The sequence below is a fragment of the Scyliorhinus torazame genome, chromosome 20 (assembly GCF_047496885.1).
Source record: "Scyliorhinus torazame isolate Kashiwa2021f chromosome 20, sScyTor2.1, whole genome shotgun sequence".
In the NCBI taxonomy this organism is placed as follows: Eukaryota; Metazoa; Chordata; class Chondrichthyes; order Carcharhiniformes; family Scyliorhinidae; genus Scyliorhinus; species Scyliorhinus torazame.
In genome coordinates this window covers 32,699,000-32,717,218 of record NC_092726.1, presented here as the reverse complement: position 1 = coordinate 32,717,218, position 18,219 = coordinate 32,699,000, and the positions used below count along the sequence as shown (strand labels likewise).

At 52.3% G+C, this 18,219-nt stretch overlaps 7 non-coding genes and 1 pseudogene across 7 annotated transcripts; all 8 read right to left on the bottom strand.

Moving 5' to 3' along the window:
• Positions 1 to 506: 506 nt before the first annotated feature.
• Positions 507 to 681, bottom strand: LOC140397119 (U2 spliceosomal RNA; annotated as a pseudogene).
• A 6,146-nt stretch (positions 682 to 6,827) lies between these two features.
• On the bottom strand, positions 6,828 to 7,018 carry LOC140397501 (U2 spliceosomal RNA). The gene has a single exon (XR_011936936.1). It is a non-coding gene; the product is annotated as a U2 spliceosomal RNA (small nuclear RNA).
• A 785-nt stretch (positions 7,019 to 7,803) lies between these two features.
• Positions 7,804 to 7,994, bottom strand: LOC140397263 (U2 spliceosomal RNA). The gene has a single exon (XR_011936791.1). It is a non-coding gene; the product is annotated as a U2 spliceosomal RNA (small nuclear RNA).
• A 785-nt stretch (positions 7,995 to 8,779) lies between these two features.
• Positions 8,780 to 8,970, bottom strand: LOC140397640 (U2 spliceosomal RNA). Its single transcript, XR_011937073.1, has one exon. It is a non-coding gene; the product is annotated as a U2 spliceosomal RNA (small nuclear RNA).
• Positions 8,971 to 9,754: 784 nt separating this feature from the next.
• Positions 9,755 to 9,945, bottom strand: LOC140397515 (U2 spliceosomal RNA). The gene has a single exon (XR_011936950.1). It is a non-coding gene; the product is annotated as a U2 spliceosomal RNA (small nuclear RNA).
• Positions 9,946 to 10,730: 785 nt separating this feature from the next.
• LOC140397541 (U2 spliceosomal RNA) lies at positions 10,731 to 10,921 on the bottom strand. The gene has a single exon (XR_011936976.1). It is a non-coding gene; the product is annotated as a U2 spliceosomal RNA (small nuclear RNA).
• Positions 10,922 to 11,706: 785 nt separating this feature from the next.
• On the bottom strand, positions 11,707 to 11,893 carry LOC140397169 (U2 spliceosomal RNA). The gene has a single exon (XR_011936739.1). It is a non-coding gene; the product is annotated as a U2 spliceosomal RNA (small nuclear RNA).
• A 6,136-nt stretch (positions 11,894 to 18,029) lies between these two features.
• On the bottom strand, positions 18,030 to 18,219 carry LOC140397847 (U2 spliceosomal RNA). The gene has a single exon (XR_011937272.1). It is a non-coding gene; the product is annotated as a U2 spliceosomal RNA (small nuclear RNA).

Here is an 18,219-nt window from a genome sequence, read left to right as displayed (position 1 = left end):
TTGCCGAACAAAGGACAATCCGTGCAAGCAGCAAGTACTGGCGGTATCCAACAGGGGGCAATGTCTAGTCTCCCTGAGCTCCACCCTAGCGTGTTGGTCGTGGAGTCAGGAGAACGAAAAGAGACGCCGTGAAGGTATACCTACATCCAAAGAGAATGCCGTTCAGTCTGTCGCCACACCTCCCCGTTGTGCAGGATGAAGGGATGTGGTAACTGAAGTGAGGAGAAGGCAAGTCGGCATCCGAGTGTGAAGGTGAGTGGCCTGTAAAAAGCAGCAGGAAATCTGTGTGGCATATCAGCTGAAAACGGAGCCTGGCTGCCGCAAGTCCGCGAGTCCATCGGCTCGCAACATTCGTGCACGAAGCTCCCGCCAGCAGAAAAACTGGCAATGCTTTGGAGCCTGAAAGGCCTTAAATTGGTCAGGATGAGACAACTGGACAAGAGAGAAAAGGGGAAGTCAGGTTTTGCGGCATTTTCTGCTTTTATACATTTTGCGCCCCAAAGCGGGGAGAGGGCACCATTCCTGGAAGCACTGCAAGACCAGGTTGATGCGTGGAGCGGAAGGAGCAAGCCCCTAAACCATCTCCGAGTACTAAAAATCAATTTAATATTCGGTCCCCAGATTGAGGACATATCAGATATTAAACTGATAAGAACAGATTTTTTTTTTTCAAAAAAATATACTTTATTCATAAAAATTTATCATGAGCGTTACAGAAACATTTCAAATTGTCTTGACTGTACATTTCCGGCAGGGTTACATGCTGCCTTGACTTTCTTTCATTCAATTTTGATATTGTCGGACACATATCACTCTTTACATTTCCATTCCTTCTTAAATATTTACAGTGGCATGTTTGTTTTATACATTGGAGTGTTGGTTGCCCCGACCGAGGGGCTTTACACTGTTACCCGCCCCTCGGTGTACATTTGCTGGAAAGACTTTACACAGTGGTCTTTCCCCATTGCGCCTTGGCGGCAGCTGCCCCAAGCTTGAGTGCGTCCCTCAGCACGTAGTCCTGGACCTTGGAATGTGCCAGTCTGCAACACTCGGTCGAGGACAATTCTTTGCACTGGAAGATCAGCAAGTTTCGGGCAGACCAAAGAGCGTACTTTACCGAGTTGATGACCTTCCAGCAGCAGTTGATATTTGTCTCGGTGTGTGTCCCTGGAAACAGTCCGTAGAGCACAGAGTCCTGTGTCACAGATCTGTTTGGGATAAACCTTGACAAATACCACTGCATCTCTCTCCAGACCTTCTTTGCAAAGGCACATTCCACAAGGAGGTGTGTGACCGTCTCATTTCCCCCACAGCCACTCCGAGGGCAGCGTGCATTGGTGCAGAGCCTTCGGGTGTGCATGAAGAATCTGACAGGGAGGGCCCTTCTCACCACCAGCCAAGCTAGGTCTTGGTGCTTGTTTGAAAGTTCTGGTGATGAGGCGTTCTGCCAGATGACTCTGGCAGTCTGCTCAGGGAACCATCCAACGTCCTCCACGGTCTCTTTTTCCCTGAGGGCCTCGAGGACATTACGTGCTGACCACTGCTTCATTGCCTTGTGGTCAAAGGTGTTTTCTTTCAAAAACTTTTCCACAAAGGACAGGTGGTACGGTACGGTCCAACTACTTGGAGCGTTCCGCGGCAATGAGGCCAGGCCCATCCTTCGCAACACCGGGGACAGGTAGAACCTCAGTATGTAGTGACACTTGGTGTTTGCATACTGGGGGTCCACGCACAGCTTGATGCAGCTGGACACAAAGGTGGCCAACAGGATGAGGGAGGCGTTGGGTACGTTCCGCCCTCCCTTCTCCAGAGGTTTGTACATGGTGTCCCTTCGGACACGGTCCATCTTGGATCGCCAGATAAATTTGAAGATGGCCCGGGTGACTGCTGTGGCGTAGGGTCGGGTTATGGGCCAGACCTGCGCCACGTACAGTAGCACCGAGAGTACCTCACACCTGATGACCAGGGTTTTGCCCGCAATGGAGAGGGAGCGTTGCTCCCACCAGCCCAGTTTCTGTCTTACCTTTCCTATGCGCTCCTCCCAGTTTTTGGTGCACGCCCCAGCAGCTCCGAACCATATCCCCAGCACCTTCAGGTAATCTGACCTGACAGTGAAGGGGACAAAGGACCGGTCGGCCCAGTTCCCAAAGAACATGGCCTCGCTCTTGCCACGGTTTACCTTGGCTCCTGAGGCCAGTTCAAACTGGTCGCAGGTGGTCAAGAGCCTGCGTACAGACGCAGGATCCGAGCAGAAGACGGCAACGTCGTCCATGTACAGGGAGGCCTTGACTTGCATGCCTCCACTGCCTGGGATCGTCACTCCTCTTATACCCGGATCCCTCCTGATGGACTCGGCAAAAGGTTCTATGCAGCACACAAAAAGGGCAGAGGAGAGAGGGCAGCCCTGCCTGACTCCAGATCTGATCTGGAACTTTTCTGATTCCCACCCATTGATTGAGACTGCGCTATAGATGTTTGTGTAGAGCAGTTTGATCCAATTGCGAATTCCCTCCCCAAACCCCATTTTGGAGAGCACATCCATCATGTAGGTGTGCGATATTCTGTCAAAAGCCTTCTCCTGGTCAAGGCTGATGAGGCAAGTGTCCACCCCCCCTGTCCTGCACGTAGGCGATCGTATCCCTGAGTAGCGCGAGGCTATCAGAGATCTTCCTGCCGGGTACAGCACAGGTCTGGTCAGGGTGGATCACCGACTCCAGAGCAGACCTGACCCGATTGGCGATGACCTTTGCTAGAATTTTGTAGTCCACATTCAACAGTGAAATGGGTCGCCAATTTCGAATTTCTTCCCTTTCCCCCTTCTGTTTGCAGATGAGGGTGATGATGCCTTTCCTCATGGACTCTGACATGCTGCCCTCCAGAAGCATACTCTCGTACACTTCCAGCAGGTCTGGGCCCATCCAGTCCCACAGAGCCGAATACAACTCAACCGGTAAGCCGTCGCTTCCGGGAGTTTTACTCGTCTCGAAGGACTTGGCGGCCTTTGTCAGCTCGTCCAGAGTTAGTGATTTGTCCAGGTTTTCCAGCTCGCTGTCGCCTACGACCTCCGTGATAGTCGACAGGAAGGTCTGGGAAACAGTGCTATCTGTTGGCTTCAGGTCATACAGTCCGGCATAAAAGGATTGGCTGATCCTCAGGATGTCAGACTGCGATGACTTTTCAGAGCCATCTTCTTCCTTCAGGCTGCTGATCACAGAGGTGTCTCTGTGCACCTTTTGGAAGAAGAAGCGTGAGCACTTTTCGTCCTGCTCCACGGAGCGGACTCTGGAGCGGAAGATAACCTTGGAGGCCTCCGAGGTGTAGAGCGAGGCTTGCTGGCTCTTCACCTCTTGGAGATCCTCCTTGACATCCACCCCCATCGACTGCAGCTGGAGCAAATTTTGCATACTTTTCTGGAGCCTGGACATGACCCCCTCGTCTCTCTCTCACCTTTTGAACGCCCTTGAGGATGAAAAACCTCTTGATATTCCCCTTGATTGCTTCCCACCAGAGATGTGGGGCCTCAAAGAGGGGTTTCACGGTTCTCCAAACTTTGTAATCCCTCCTGAGTTCCTCGATGTTCTCAGGGGTCAGCAGTTTTACATTTAGCTTCCACGTCCCCCTGCCTACCCCCTGGTCTTCCTGCAGGTGGCAGTCGGCCAGTAGGAGGCAGTGGTCAGAGAAGAACACCGGCGTTACGTCGGTGGACCTGACCGTGAAAGCTCGGGACACAAAAAAGAAGTCTATCCTGGAGCGGACGGACCCGTCTGGCCGTGACCATGTGTATCTACGCTGCGCGCCGTCTGCAGGGTTGCTGCAGACGTCGAGCAGCTTGGCGTCTTTTACCGTTTCCATCAGGAGTCTGGACGTAGCGTCTAGTTTGCTGTCGGCTTTGCTGGATCGTCCAGCCGCATCGATGATGCAGTTGAAGTCACCACCCAGGATGACCGGCTTGGAGGTGGCCAACAGCAGTGGGAGTTGCTGAAGACCTGCCAGCCGCTCACTTTTTACGGCCGGGGCGTACACATTAATAAGTCTGAGAGGGGTGTTCTTGTATTTCACGTCTGCTACGAGGAGGCGCCCGCCCACCACCTCCTTAACGTCGGAGATGGTGAAGTTGCCTCCCCGCAGCAGAATACCCAGGCCGGAGGAGCGGCAGTCGTTTCCTCCTGACCAGATGGATGGCCCGTGGGACCACCAGCTCGACCAGCGCCTGTAGTTGCTGAGGTGCGGAATTCCGCACTCCTGCAGGAACAGTAGGTCAGCTTTTACATTTGCCAAATAGTTGAGTGTGGCTACACACCGCGAAGTATCTTTGATGCTTCGCACATTTATGGATGCAATTTTTAAACCCATTATAAAAAGGTAGATTTACCAGTCTCAAGAGTCCAGAGTCTATACAGTTGGCTGTTCCAGCTGTTCGATGTTCCCCAGCATGCCGGTGGTGCTCGCAAACTTTAGCACAGTTGCAGGGCTGAGAAAGCTGTTATGGTCCGTACTGGCCCCGTGATTTTGATGCAGATGCATTGGGGGGGGTGATGTAGCCCTGGCGTTCGTCATGGCAGTCAGTAGGTGTTGGGGTTGCAGGCCGGTCTTCACCTGGGTTGTTGCTGCTCGTTACTATCGGGGGTTGGTCTGTGACCTTGTTTCCTTCCCGGTCGGTGGTCTGGGGGGTCTGTGCCTTCCGTTCCACGTTGGTGCTTTGCCTCTTTATTTGAGGCCGATTCTTGTCCTGTTTTCCCTCATCGGATGAGGTGTCGGCGCTAAGTGCGCCGGCTGAGAGGTGTCGCTTTTTGCCACTACCCCTCGGGGGGTTCTTCAGTTTGTTTTTTTGTTTCCGCTTTCGTTTGTCCCTGTTCACTGTTTCCCAGGGCTCTTTATTCTTTGTCCCATCCTCTTCCTCTTCCATTGAGTGTTCCTCATCAGATGGGGCTGGGGTTGGGTTGTCAGGAGGTGCTGGGGCCTCTTCTTTTTGTTGGGGGCCCTTATGTTGCTTTTCCTCATTCTGAGCCGTGGTGTCTTTTTCGGTGGAGGGTGTATGCACCTCCTCTCTGGTCGCCTTTTTAACTCCGCTGCTGATGATTTCAGCGTATGTCGCCCCGCGTTTCGGGCAGGCCCTGTAAAGATGGCCGGCCTCCCCACACAGGTTGCAGCACTTGTCTTCTTTGCAGTCCTTAGTCATGTGTCCCTCCTGCCTGCAGTTCTTGCAGAAGGTCACACTGCAGTTTGCGGCAACATGCCCCGTTTTGCCACAGGTGTGGCATACACGTGGCTGTCCCACATAGTAGAGGTAGCCACGATTTACTCCAATAGCGAAATTGGAGGGGGGATGCAGGATGGCTCCGTTGCTGTCCGTTCTTAGGGTCACCTTGACCTGGTGCTCACTTGTCCAGATACCGAAGGTGTCTTTCACTTGCACGCTGTCACTTTTCAGCTCAGCGTACCTGGCGAGGAACGTGAGCACATCAGATACAGGGACGTGGGGGTTGTACGTGTGCAGTGTAACAACCCGATTTCGCTGTGCCGGTAGCGTAAACAGAGGTTCCGCAGTCAGGATCGACAAGGGACTCTGGTTACCTTTCTCCTTGAAGACGTTCAAGAATTTGATGCACGCTGCGACGCTCCTGAAGGTCACATCAAAGAAGCCATTCTTGGGGAAGTTTTGCAAGCAGAAGATCTCTGTTGCTTTAAACCCACAGCACTCGAGCAGCACCTTCTTCACGAAGTGTTTCCGGTCCAAAGGTGACTCTCCATCCGTTTTCTTCACTGTGACTCGGACAGTGTTTCGCACGCCCCAGCCTGGTGGTCGGGATGCAGCTGCATCCATAGCTCGTACGTTGGGTGTGAAACTGTATCGGCGTTAGGCCTAAACCCGAGGTTTAGGCCAGCATGTAAATCCACCAATAGCAGCCAAGCTCCAAACGTTTCTTCTTTGACGACTTCAATCCCTCCGAGTTCTCCAATCCACGATCGTCATCGAAATCCTCAGCTTCCCTCGATCAAATGAGACTACACTTGATCTTAGCCAAAAGGCCGAGAAGCGATAACCCATATTTTCAGGCAATGGCTCTTGTCCTCCTCGTCCACCGACATTCAGGTGCACCTTGCTGCGCTCGTCTGTGCTTTGGAACTTTTAGTCTACGCTCACTGTTGGTCAAGAGACATCCAGCTTGGCCGAGCACGGTGGAGTCTGAGCATGCAGAACCAGTGAAACACAACAGGAAGACATCGTCTGGCAAGCCGTCACCTCTCGTCACCAGATGAAATGGAGACGCTGTGAAGGCCAGTGACACCCAACGGAGAGAGTCGAAGAAATCTCCACCTTTGCCGAACAAAGGACAATCCGTGCAAGCAGCAAGTACTGGCGGTATCCAACAGGAGGCAATGTCTAGTCTCCCTGAGCTCCACCCTAGCGTGTTGGTCGTGGAGTCAGGAGAACGAAAAGAGACGCCGTGAAGGTATACCTACATCCAAAGAGAATGCCGTTCAGTCTGTCGCCACACTTCCCCGTTGTGCAGGATGAAGGGATGTGGTAACTGAAGTGAGGAGAAGGCAAGTCGGCATCCGAGTGTGAAGGTGAGTGGCCTGTAAAAAGCAGCAGGAAATCTGTGTGGCATATCAGCTGAAAACGGAGCCTGGCTGCCGCAAGTCCGCGAGTCCATCGGCTCGCAACATTCGTGCACGAAGCTCCCGCCAGCAGAAAAACTAGCAATGCTTTGGAGCCTGAAAGGCCTTAAATTGGTCAGGATGAGACAACTGGACAAGAGAGAAAAGGGGAAGCCAGGTTTTGCGGCATTTTCTGCTTTTATACATTTTGCGCCCCAAAGCAGGGAGAGGGCACCATTCCTGGAAGCACTGCAAGACCAGGTTGATGCGTGGAGCGAAAGGAGCAAGCCCCTGAACCATCTCCGAGCCCTAAAAATCAATTTAATATTCGGTCCCCAGATTGAGGACATATCAGATATTAAACTGATAAGAACAAATACTACACTTGATCTGAGCCAAAAGGCCGAGAAGCGATAGCCCATATTTTCCGGCAATGGCTCTTGTCCTCCTCGTCCACCGACATTCAGGTGCACCTTGCTGCGCTCGACTGTGCTTTGGAACTTTTAGTCTACGCTCACTGTTGGTCAAGAGACATCCAGCTTGGCCGAGCACGGTGGAGTCTGAGCATGCAGAACCAGTAAAACACAACAGGAAGACATCGTCTGGCAAGCCGTCACCTGTCGTCACCAGATGAAATGGAGACGCTGTGAAGGCCAGTGACACCCAACGGAGAGAGTCGAAGAAATCTCCACCTTTGCCGAACAAAGGACAATCCGTGCAAGCAGCAAGTACTGGCGGTATCCAACAGGGGGCAATGTCTAGTCTCCCTGAGCTCCACCCTAGCGTGTTGGTCGTGGAGTCAGGAGAACGAAAAGAGACGCCGTGAAGGTATACCTACATCCAAAGAGAATGCCGTTCAGTCTGTCGCCACACTTCCCCGTTGTGCAGGATGAAGGGATGTGGTAACTGAAGTGAGGAGAAGGCAAGTCGGCATCCGAGTGTGAAGGTGAGTGGCATGTAAAAAGCAGCAGGAAATCTGTGTGGCATATCAGCTGAAAACGGAGCCTGGCTGCCGCAAGTCCGCGAGTCCATCGGCTCGCAACATTCGTGCACGAAGCTCCCGCCAGCAGAAAAACTAGCACTCCTTTGGAGCCTGAAAGGCCTTAAATTGGTCAGAATGAGACAACTGGAGAAGAGAGAAAAGGGGAAGCCAGGTTTTGCGGCATTTTCTGCTTTTATACATTTTGCGCCCCAAAGCAGGGAGAGGGCACCATTCCTGGAAGCACTGCAAGACCAGGTTGATGCGTGGAGCGGAAAGAGCAAGCCCCTGAACCATCTCCGAGTCCTAAAAATCAATTTAATATTCGGTCCCCAGATTGAGGACATATCAGATATTAAACTGATAAGAACAGATACTACACTTGATCTGAGCCAAAAGGCCGAGAAGCGATAGCCCATATTTCCCGGCAATGGCTCTTGTCCTCCTCGTCCACCGACATTCAGGTGCACCTTGCTGCGCTCGACTGTGCTTTGGAACTTTTAGTCTACGCTCACTGTTGGTCAAGAGACATCCAGCTTGGCCGAGCACGGTGGAGTCTGAGCATGCAGAACCAGTAAAACACAACAGGAAGACATCGTCTGGCAAGCCGTCACCTGTCGTCACCAGATGAAATGGAGACGCTGTGAAGGCCAGTGACACCCAACGGAGAGAGTCGAAGAAATCTCCACCTTTGCCGAACAAAGGACAATCCGTGCAAGCAGCAAGTACTGACGGTATCCAACAGGGGGCAATGTCTAGTCTCCCTGAGCTCCACCCTAGCGTGTTGGTCGTGGAGTCAGGAGAACGAAAAGAGACGCCGTGAAGGTATACCTACATCCAAAGAGAATGCCGTTCAGTCTGTCGCCACACTTCCCCGTTGTGCAGGATGAAGGGATGTGGTAACTGAAGTGAGGAGAAGGCAAGTCGGCATCCGAGTGTGAAGGTGAGTGGCCTGTAAAGAGCAGCAGGAAATCTGTGTGGCATATTAGCTGGAAACGGAGCCTGGCTGCCGCAAATCCGCGAGTCCATCGGCTCACAATATTCGTGCACGAAGCTCCCGCCAGCAGAAAAGCTAGCAATGCTTTGGAGCCTGAAAGGCCTTAAATTGGTCAGGATGAGACAACTGGACAAGAGAGAAAAGGGGAAGCCAGGTTTTGCGCCATTTTCTGCTTTTATACATTTTGCGCCCCAAAGCGGGGAGAGGGCACCATTCCTGGAAGCACTGCAAGACCAGGTTGATGCGTGGAGCGGAAGGAGCAAGCCCCTGAACCATCTCCGAGTCCTAAAAATCAATTTAATAATCGGTCCCCAGATTGAGGACATATCAGATATTAAACTGATAAAAACAGATACTATACTTGATCTGAGCCAAAAGGCCGAGAGGCGATAGCCCATATTTTCCGGCAATGGCTCTTGTCCTCCTCGTCCACCGACATTCAGATGCACCTTGCTGCGCTCGACTGTGCTTTGGAACTTTTAGTCTACGCTCACTGTTGGTCAAGAGACATCCAGCTTGGCCGAGCACGGTGGAGTCTGAGCATGCAGAACAAGTGAAACACAACAGGAAGACATCGTCTGCAAGCCGTCACCTGTCGTCACCAGATGAAATGGAGACGCTGTGAAGGCCAGTGACACCCAACGGAGAGAGTCGAAGAAATCTCCACCTTTGCCGAACAAAGGACAATCCGTGCAAGCAGCAAGTACTGGCGGTATCCAACAGGGGGCAATGTCTAGTCTCCCTGAGCTCCACCCTGGCGTGTTGGTCGTGGAGTCAGGAGAACGAAAAGAGACGCCGTTAAGGTATACCTACATCCAAAGAGAATGCCGTTCAGTCTGTCGCCACACTTCCCCGTTGTGCAGGATGAAGGGATGTGGTAACTGAAGTGAGGAGAAGGCAAGTCGGCATCCGAGTGTGAAGGTGAGTGGCCTGTAAAAAGCAGCAGGAAATCTGTGTGGCATATCAGCTGAAAACGGAGCCTGGCTGCCGCAAGTCCGCGAGTCCATCGGCTCGCAACATTCGTGCACGAAGCTCCCGCCAGCAGAAAAACTAGCAATGCTTTGGAGCCTGAAAGGCCTTAAATTGGTCAGGATGAGACAACTGGAGAAGAGAGAAAAGGGGAAGCCAGGTTTTGCGGCATTTTCTGCTTTTATACATTTTGCGCCCCAAAGCGGGGAGAGGGCACCATTCCTGGAAGCACTGCAAGACCGGGTTGATGCGTGGAGCGGAAAGAGCAAGCCCCTGAAACATCTCCGAGTCCTAAAAATCAATTTAATATTCGGTCCCCAGATTGAGGACATATCAGATATTAAACTGATAAGAACAGATACTACACTTGATCTGAGCCAAAAGGCCGAGAAGCGATAGCCCATATTTTCCGGCAATGGCTCTTGTCCTCCTCGTCCACCGACATTCAGGTGCACCTTGCTGCGCTCGACTGTGCTTTGGAACTTTTAGTCTACGCTCACTGTTGGTCAAGAGACATCCAGCTTGGCCGAGCACGGTGGAGTCTGAGCATGCAGAACCAGTAAAACACAACAGGAAGACATCGTCTGGCAAGCCGTCACCTGTCGTCACCAGATGAAATGGAGACGCTGTGAAGGCCAGTGACACCCAACGGAGAGAGTCGAAGAAATCTCCACCTTTGCCGAACAAAGGACAATCCGTGCAAGCAGCAAGTACTGGCGGTATCCAACAGGGGGCAATGTCTAGTCTCCCTGAGCTCCACCCTAGCGTGTTGGTCGTGGAGTCAGGAGAACGAAAAGAGACGCCGTGAAGGTATACCTACATCCAAAGAGAATGCCGTTCAGTCTGTCGCCACACTTCCCCGTTGTGCAGGATGAAGGGATGTGGTAACTGAAGTGAGGAGAAGGCAAGTCGGCATCCGAGTGTGAAGGTGAGTGGCCTGTAAAGAGCAGCAGGAAATCTGTGTGGCATATCAGCTGAAAACGGAGCCTGGCTGCCGCAAATCCGCGAGTCCATCGGCTCACAACATTCGTGCACGAAGCTCCCGCCAGCAGAAAAGCTAGCAATGCTTTGGAGCCTGAAAGGCCTTAAATTGGTCAGGATACGACAACTGGACAAGAGAGAAAAGGGGAAGCCAGGTTTTGCGGCATTTTCTGCTTTTATACATTTTGCGCCCCAAAGCGGGGAGAAGGCACCATTCCTGGAAGCACTGCAAGACCAGGTTGATGCGTGGAGCGGAAGGAGCAAGCCCCTGAACCATCTCCGAGTCCTAAAAATCAATTTAATACTCGGTCCCCAGATTGAGGACATATCAGATATTAAACTGATATGAACAGATACTACACTTGATCTGAGCCAAAAGGCCGAGAAGCGATAGCCCATATTTTCCGGCAATGGCTCTTGTCCTCCTCTTCCACCGACATTCAGGTGCACCTTGCTGCGCTCGACTGTGCTTTGGAACTTTTAGTCTACGCTCACTGTTGGTCAAGAAACCTCCAGCTCGGCCGAGCACGGTGGAGTCTGTGCATGCAGAACCAGTAAAACACAACACAAAGACATCATCTGGCAAGCCGTCCCCTGTCGTCACCAGATGAAATGGAGACGCTGTGAAGGCCCAGTGACACCCAACAGAGGGAGTCGAAGTCATCTCCACCTTTGCCGAACAAAGGGCAATCCGTGCAAACAGCAACTACTGGCGGAATCCAACAGAGGGCAATGTCTAGTCTCCCTGAGCTCCACCCTGGCGTGTTGGTCGTGGAGTCAGGAGAACTAAAATAGACGCCGTGAAGGTATACCTACATCCAAACAGGATGCCGTTCAGTCTGTCGCAACAGTATCCCGTTGTGCAGGATGAAGGGATGTGGTAACTGAAGTGAGGAGAAGGCAAGTCGGCATCCGAGGGTGAGGGTGAGTGGCCTGTAAAAAGCAGCAGGAAATCTGTGCGGCAGATCAGCTGAAAACGGAGCCTGGCTGCCGAAAGTCCTCGAGTCCATCGACTCGCAACATTAGTGCACGAAGCTCCCGCCAGCAGAAAAGCGAGCAATGCTTTGGAGCTTGAAATGCCTTAAATTGGTCAAGATGAGGCAACTGGACAACAGAGAAAAGGGGTAGGCCGGTTTTGCGGCATTTTCTGCTTTTATACATTTTCGCCCCAAAGCGGGGTGAAGGCACCATTCCTGGAAGCACTGCAAGCCCAGGTTGATGCGTGGAGCGGAAGGAGCAAGCCCCTGAACCATCTCCGAGTCCTAAAAATCAATTTAATATTCGGTCCCCAGATTGAGGACATATCAGATATTAAACTGATAAGAACAGATTTTTTTAAATTTTTTTTTTTCAAAAAAAAATATACTTTATTCATAAAAATTTATCATGAGCATCACAGAAACATTTCAAATTGTCTTGACTGTACATTTCCGGCAGGGTTACATGTTGCCTTGACTTTCTTTCATTCACTTTTGATATTGTCGTACACATATCACTCTTTACATTACAATTCCTTCTTAAATATTTTCAGTGGCATGTTGGTTTTATACATTGGAGTGTTGGTTGCCCCGACCGAGGGGCTTTACACTGTTACCGGCCCCTCGGTGTACATTTGCTGGAAAGACTTTACACAGTGGTCTTTCCCCATTGCGCCTTGGCGGCAGCTGCCCCAAGCTTGAGTGCGTCCCTCAGCACGTAGTCCTGGACCTTGGAATGTGCCAGTCTGCAACACTCGGTCGAGGACAATTCTTTGCACTGGAAGATCAGCAAGTTTTGGGCAGACCAAAGAGCGTCTTTTACCGAGTTGATGACCTTCCAGCAGCAGTTGATATTTGTCTCGGTGTGTGTCCCTGGAATCAGTCCGTAGAGCACAGAGTCCTGTGTCACAGATCTGTTTGGGATAAACCTTGACAAATACCACTGCATCTCTCTCCAGACCTTCTTTGCAAAGGCACATTCCACAAGGAGGTGTGTGACCGTCTCATTTCCCCCATAGCCACTCCGAGGGCAGCGTGCATTGGTGCAGAGCCTTCGGGTGTGCATGAAGAATCTGACAGGGAGGGCCCTTCTCACCACCAGCCAAGCTAGGTCTTGGTGCTTGTTTGAAAGTTCTGGTGATGAGGCGTTCTGCCAGATGACTCTGGCAGTCTGCTCAGGGAACCATCCAACGTCCTCCACGGTCTCTTTTTCCCTGAGGGCCTCGAGGACATTACGTGCTGACCACTGCTTCATTGCCTTGTGGTCAAAGGTGTTTTCCTTCAAAAACTTTTCCACAAAGGACAGGTGGTACGGTACGGTCCAACTACTTGGAGCGTTCCGCGGCAATGAGGCCAGGCCCATCCTTCGCAACACCGGGGACAGGTAGAACCTCAGTATGTAGTGACACTTGGTGTTTGCGTACTGGGGGTCCACGCTCAGCTTGATGCAGCTGGACACAAAGGTGGCCAACAGGATGAGGGAGGCGTTGGGTACGTTCCGCCCTCCCTTCTCCAGAAGTTTGTACATGGTGTCCCTTTGGAAACGGTCCATCTTGGATCGCCAGATAAATTTGAAGATGGCCCGGGTGACTGCTGTGGCGTAGGCTCGGGTTATGGGCCAGACCTGCGCCACGTACAGTAGCACCGAGAGTACCTCACACCTGATGACCAGGGTTTTGCCCGCAATGGAGAGGGAGCGTTGCTCCCACCAGCCCAGTTTCTGTCTTACCTTTCCTATGCGCTCCTCCCAGTTTTTGGTGCACGCCCCAGCAGCTCCGAACCATAGCCCCAGCACCTTCAGGTAATCTGACCTGACAGTGAAGGGGACAAAGGACCGGTCGGCCCAGTTCCCAAAGAACATGGCCTCGCTCTTGCCCCGGTTTACCTTGGCTCCCGAGGCCAGTTCAAACTGGTCGCAGGTGGTCAAGAGCCTGCGTACAGACGCAGGATCCGAGCAGAAGACGGCAACATCGTCCATGTACAGGGAGGCATTGACTTGCATGCCTCCACTGCCTGGGATCGTCACTCCTCTTATACGCGGATCCCTCCTGATGGACTCGGCAAAAGGTTCTATGCAGCACACAAAAAGGGCAGAGGAGAGAGGGCAGCCCTGCCTGACTCCAGATCTGATCTGGAACTTTTCTGATTCCCACCCATTGATTGAGACTGCGCTATAGATGTTTGTGTAGAGCAGTTTGATCCAATTGCGAATTCCCTCCCCAAACCCCATTTTGGAGAACACATCCATCATGTAGGTGTGCGATATTCTGTCAAAAGCCTTCTCCTGGTCAAGGCTGATGAGGCAAGTGTCCACCCCCCTGTCCTGCACGTAGGCGATCGTATCCCTGAGTAGCGCGAGGCTATCAGAGATCTTCCTGCCGGGTACAGCACAGGTCTGGTCAGGGTGGATCACCGACTCCAGAGCAGACCTGACCCGATTGGCGATGACCTTTGCTAGAATTTTGTAGTCCACATTCAACAGTGAAATGGGTCGTCAATTTCGAATTTCTTCCCTTTCCCCCTTCTGCTTGTAGATGAGGGTGATGATGCCTTTCCTCATGGACTCTGACATGCTGCCTTCCAGAAGCATACTCTCATACACTTCCAGCAGGTCTGGGCCCATCCAGTCCCACAGAGCCGAATACAACTCAACCGGTAAGCCGTCGCTTCCGGGAGTTTTACTCGTCTCGAAGGACTTGGCGGCCTTTGTCAGCTCGTCCAGAGTTAGTGGTTTGTCCAGGTTTTCCAGCTCGCTGTCGCCTATGACCTCCGTGATAGTCGACAGGAAGGTCTGGGAAACAGTGCTATCTGTTGGCTTCAGGTCATACAGTCCGGCATAAAAGGATTGGCTGATCCTCAGGATGTCAGACTGCGATGACTTTTCAGAGCCATCTTCTTCCTTCAGGCTGCTGATCACAGAGGTCTCTCTGTGCACCTTTTGGAAGAAGAAGCGTGAGCAGTTTTCGTCCTGCTCCACGGAGCGGACTCTGGAACGGAAGATAACCTTGGAGGCATCCGAGGCTTGCTAGCTCTTCACCTCTTGGAGATCCTCCTTGACATCTACCCCCATCGACTGCAGCTGGAGCACATTTTGCATACTTTTCTGGATCCTGGACATGACCCCTCGTCTCTCTCTCACCTTTTGAACGCCCTTGAGGATGAAAAACCTCTTGATATTCCCCTTGATTGCTTCCCACCAGAGATGCGGGGCCTCAAAGAGGGGTTTCACGGTTCTCCAACCATTGTAATCCCTCCTGCGTTCCTCGATGTTCTCAGGGGTCAGCAGTTTTACATTTAGCTTCCATGTCCCCCTGCCTACCCCCTGGTCTTCCTGCAGGTGGCAGTCGGCCAGTAGGAGGCAGTGGTCAGAGAAGAACACCGGCGTTACGTCGGTGGACCTGACCGTGAAAGCTCGGGACACAAAAAAGAAGTCTATCCTGGAGCGGACGGACCCGTCTGGCCATGACCATGTGTATCTACGCTGCGCGCCGTCTGCAGGGTTGCTGCAGACGTCGAGCAGGTTGGCGTCTTTTACCGTTTCCATCAGGAGTCTGGACGTAGCGTCTAGTTTGCTGTCGGCTTTGCTGGATCGTCCAGCCGCATCGATGATGCAGTTGAAGTCACCACCCAGGATAACCGGCTTGGAGGTGGCCAACAGCAGTGGGAGTTGCTGAAGGACTGCCAGCCGCTCACTTTTTACGGCCGGGGCGTACACATTAAAAAGTCTGAGAGGGCTGTTTTTGTATTTCACGTCTGCTACGAGGAGGCGCCCGCCCACCACCTCCTTAACGTCAGAGATGGTGAAGTTGCCTCCCCGCAGCAGAATACCCAGGCCGGAGGAGCGGCAGTCGTTTCCTCCTGACCAGATGGATGGTGCGTGGGACCACCAGCTCGACCAGCGCCTGTAGTTGCTGAGGTGCGGAATTCCGCACTCCTGCAGGAACAGTAGGTCAGCTTTTGCATTTGCCAAATAGTTGAGTGTGGCTACAGACCGCGAAGTATCTTTGATGCTTCGCACATTTATGGATGCAATTTTTAAACCCATTATAAAAAGGTAGATTTACCAGTCTCAAGAGTCCAGAGTCTATACAGTTGGCTGTTCCAGCTGTTGAATGTTCCCCAGCATGCCGGTCGTGCTCGCAAACTTTAGCACAGGTGCAGGGCTGAGGAAGCTGTTCTGGTCCGTACTGGCCCCGTGGTTTTGATGCAGATGCATTGGGGGGGGGGGGGGGTGTATTCCTGGGGTTCGTCGTGGCAGTCAGTAGGTGTTGGGGTTGCAGGCCGGTCTTCACCTGGGTTGTTGCTGCTCGTTAGTTTCGGGGGTTGGTCTGTGACCTTGTTTTCTTCCCGGTCGGTGGTCTGGAGGGTCTGTGCCTCCCGTTCCACGTTGGTGCTTTGTCTGTTTATTTGAGGCCGATTCTTGTCCTGTTTTCCCTCATCGGATGAGGTGTCGGCGCTAAGTGCGCCGGCTGAAAGGTGTCGCTTTTTGCCACTACCCCTCGGGGGGTTCTTCAGTTTGTTTTTTTGTTTCCGCTTTCGTTTGTCCCTGTTCACTGTTTCCCAGGGCTCTTTATTCTTTGTCCCATCCTCTTCCTCTTCCATTGAGTGTTCCTCATCAGATGGGGCTGGGGCTGGGTTGTCAGGAGGTGCTGGGGCCTCCTCTTTTTGTTGGGGGCCCTTCTGTTGCTTTTCCTCATTCTGAGCCGTGGTGTCTTTTTCGGTGGACGGTGGATGCACCTCCTCTCTGGTCGCCTTTTTAACTCCGCTGCTGATGATTTGAGCGTATGTCGCCCCGCGTTTCGGGCAGGCCCTGTAAAGATGGCCGGCCTCCTCACACAGGTTGCAGCACTTGTCTTCCTTGCATTCCTTAGTCATGTGTCACTCCTGCCTGCAGTTTTTGCAGAAGGTCACACTGCAGTTTGCTGCAACATGCCCCGTTTTGCCACAGGTGTGGCATACTCGTGGCTGTCCCACGTAGTAGAGGTAGCCACGATTTGCTCCAATAGCGAAACTGGAGGGGGGATGCAGGATGGTTCATTTGCTGTCTGTTCATAGAGTCACCTTGACCTGGTGCTCACTTGTCCAGATGCCGAAGGTGTCTTTCACTTGCACGCTGTCACTTTTCAGTTCAGCGTACCTGGCGAGGAACGTCGGCACATCAGACACAGGGACGTGGGGGTTGTACGTGTGCAGTGTAACAACCCGATTTCGCTGCGACGGTAGCGTAAACAGAGGATCCACAGTCAGGATCGACAAGGGACTCTGGTTACCTTTTTCCTTGAAGACAATCAAGAATTTGATGCACGCTGCGACGCTCTTGAAGGTGACATCAAAAAAAACATTGTTGGGGAAGTTTTGCAAGCAGAAGATGTCTGTTGCTTTGAACCCTCAACACTCGAGCAGCACCCTCTTCACGAAATGTTTCCTGTCCACAGGTGACTCTTCTTCCGTTTTCTTCTCTGTGACTCGGACAGTGTTTCGCACTCCCCAGCCTGGTGGTCGGGATGAAGCTGCATCCATAGCTCGTACGTTGGGTCTGAACTGTATCGGCGTTAGGCCTAAACCAGAGATTTAGGCCAGTATGCAGATCCACCAATAGCAGCCGGGCTCCAAACGTTTCCTCTTTGACGACTTCAATCCCTCCGAGTTCTCCAATCCACGATCGTCATCGAGATCCTCAGCTTCCCTCGATCAAATGAGACTACACTTGATCTCAGCCAAAAGGCCGAGAAGCGATAGCCAATATTTCCCGGCTATGGCTCTTGTCCTCCTCGTCCACCGACTTTCAGGAGCACCTTGCTGCGCTCGACTGTGCTTTGGAACTTTTAGTCTACGGTCACTGTTGGTCAAGAGACCTCCAGCTTGGCCGAGCACGGTGCAGTCTGTGCATGCAGAACCAGTAAAACACAACAGGAAGACATCGTCTGGCAAGCCGCCCCCTGTCGTCACCAGATTAAATGGAGACGCTGTGAAGGCCCAGTGACACCCAACGGAGGGAGTCGAAGAAATCTCCACCTTTGCCGAACAAAGGGCAATCCGTGCAAGCAGCGAGTACTGGCGGAATCCAACAGGGGGCAATGTCTAGTCTCCCTGAGCTCCACCCTGGCGTGTTGGTCGTGGAGTCACGAGAACGAAAAGAGACGCCGTGAAGGTATACCTACATCCAAATCAGGATGCCGTTCAGTCTGTCGCCACACTTCCCCGTTGTGCAGGATGAAGGGATGTGGTAACTGAAGTGAGGAGAAGGCAAGTCGGCATCCGAGGGTGAGGCTGAGTGGCCTGTAAAAAGCAGCAGGATATCTGTTTGGCATATCAGCTTAAAACGGAGCCTGGCTGCCGCAAGTCCGCGAGCCCATAGGCTCACGACATTAGTGCGCGAAGCGCCCGCCATCAGAAAAGCTAGCAATGCTATGGAGCCTGAAAATTTTTTAATTGGTCAGGATGAGACAACTGGACAAGACAGAAGAGGGGAAGCCAGGTTTTGCGCCATTTTCTGCTTTTGCACTATTTGTGCCCAGAGCGGGGTGAAGGCACCATTCCTGGAAACATTGCAAGACCAGGTTGATGCCTGGAGCGGAGCAAGAAAGCCCCTGAACCATCTCCGTGTCCCAAAAATCAATTTAATATTCGGTCCCCCGAAGGGGACATACCAGATATTAAACTGATAAGAACAGATACTACACTTGATCTGAACCAAAAGGCCGAGAAGCGAT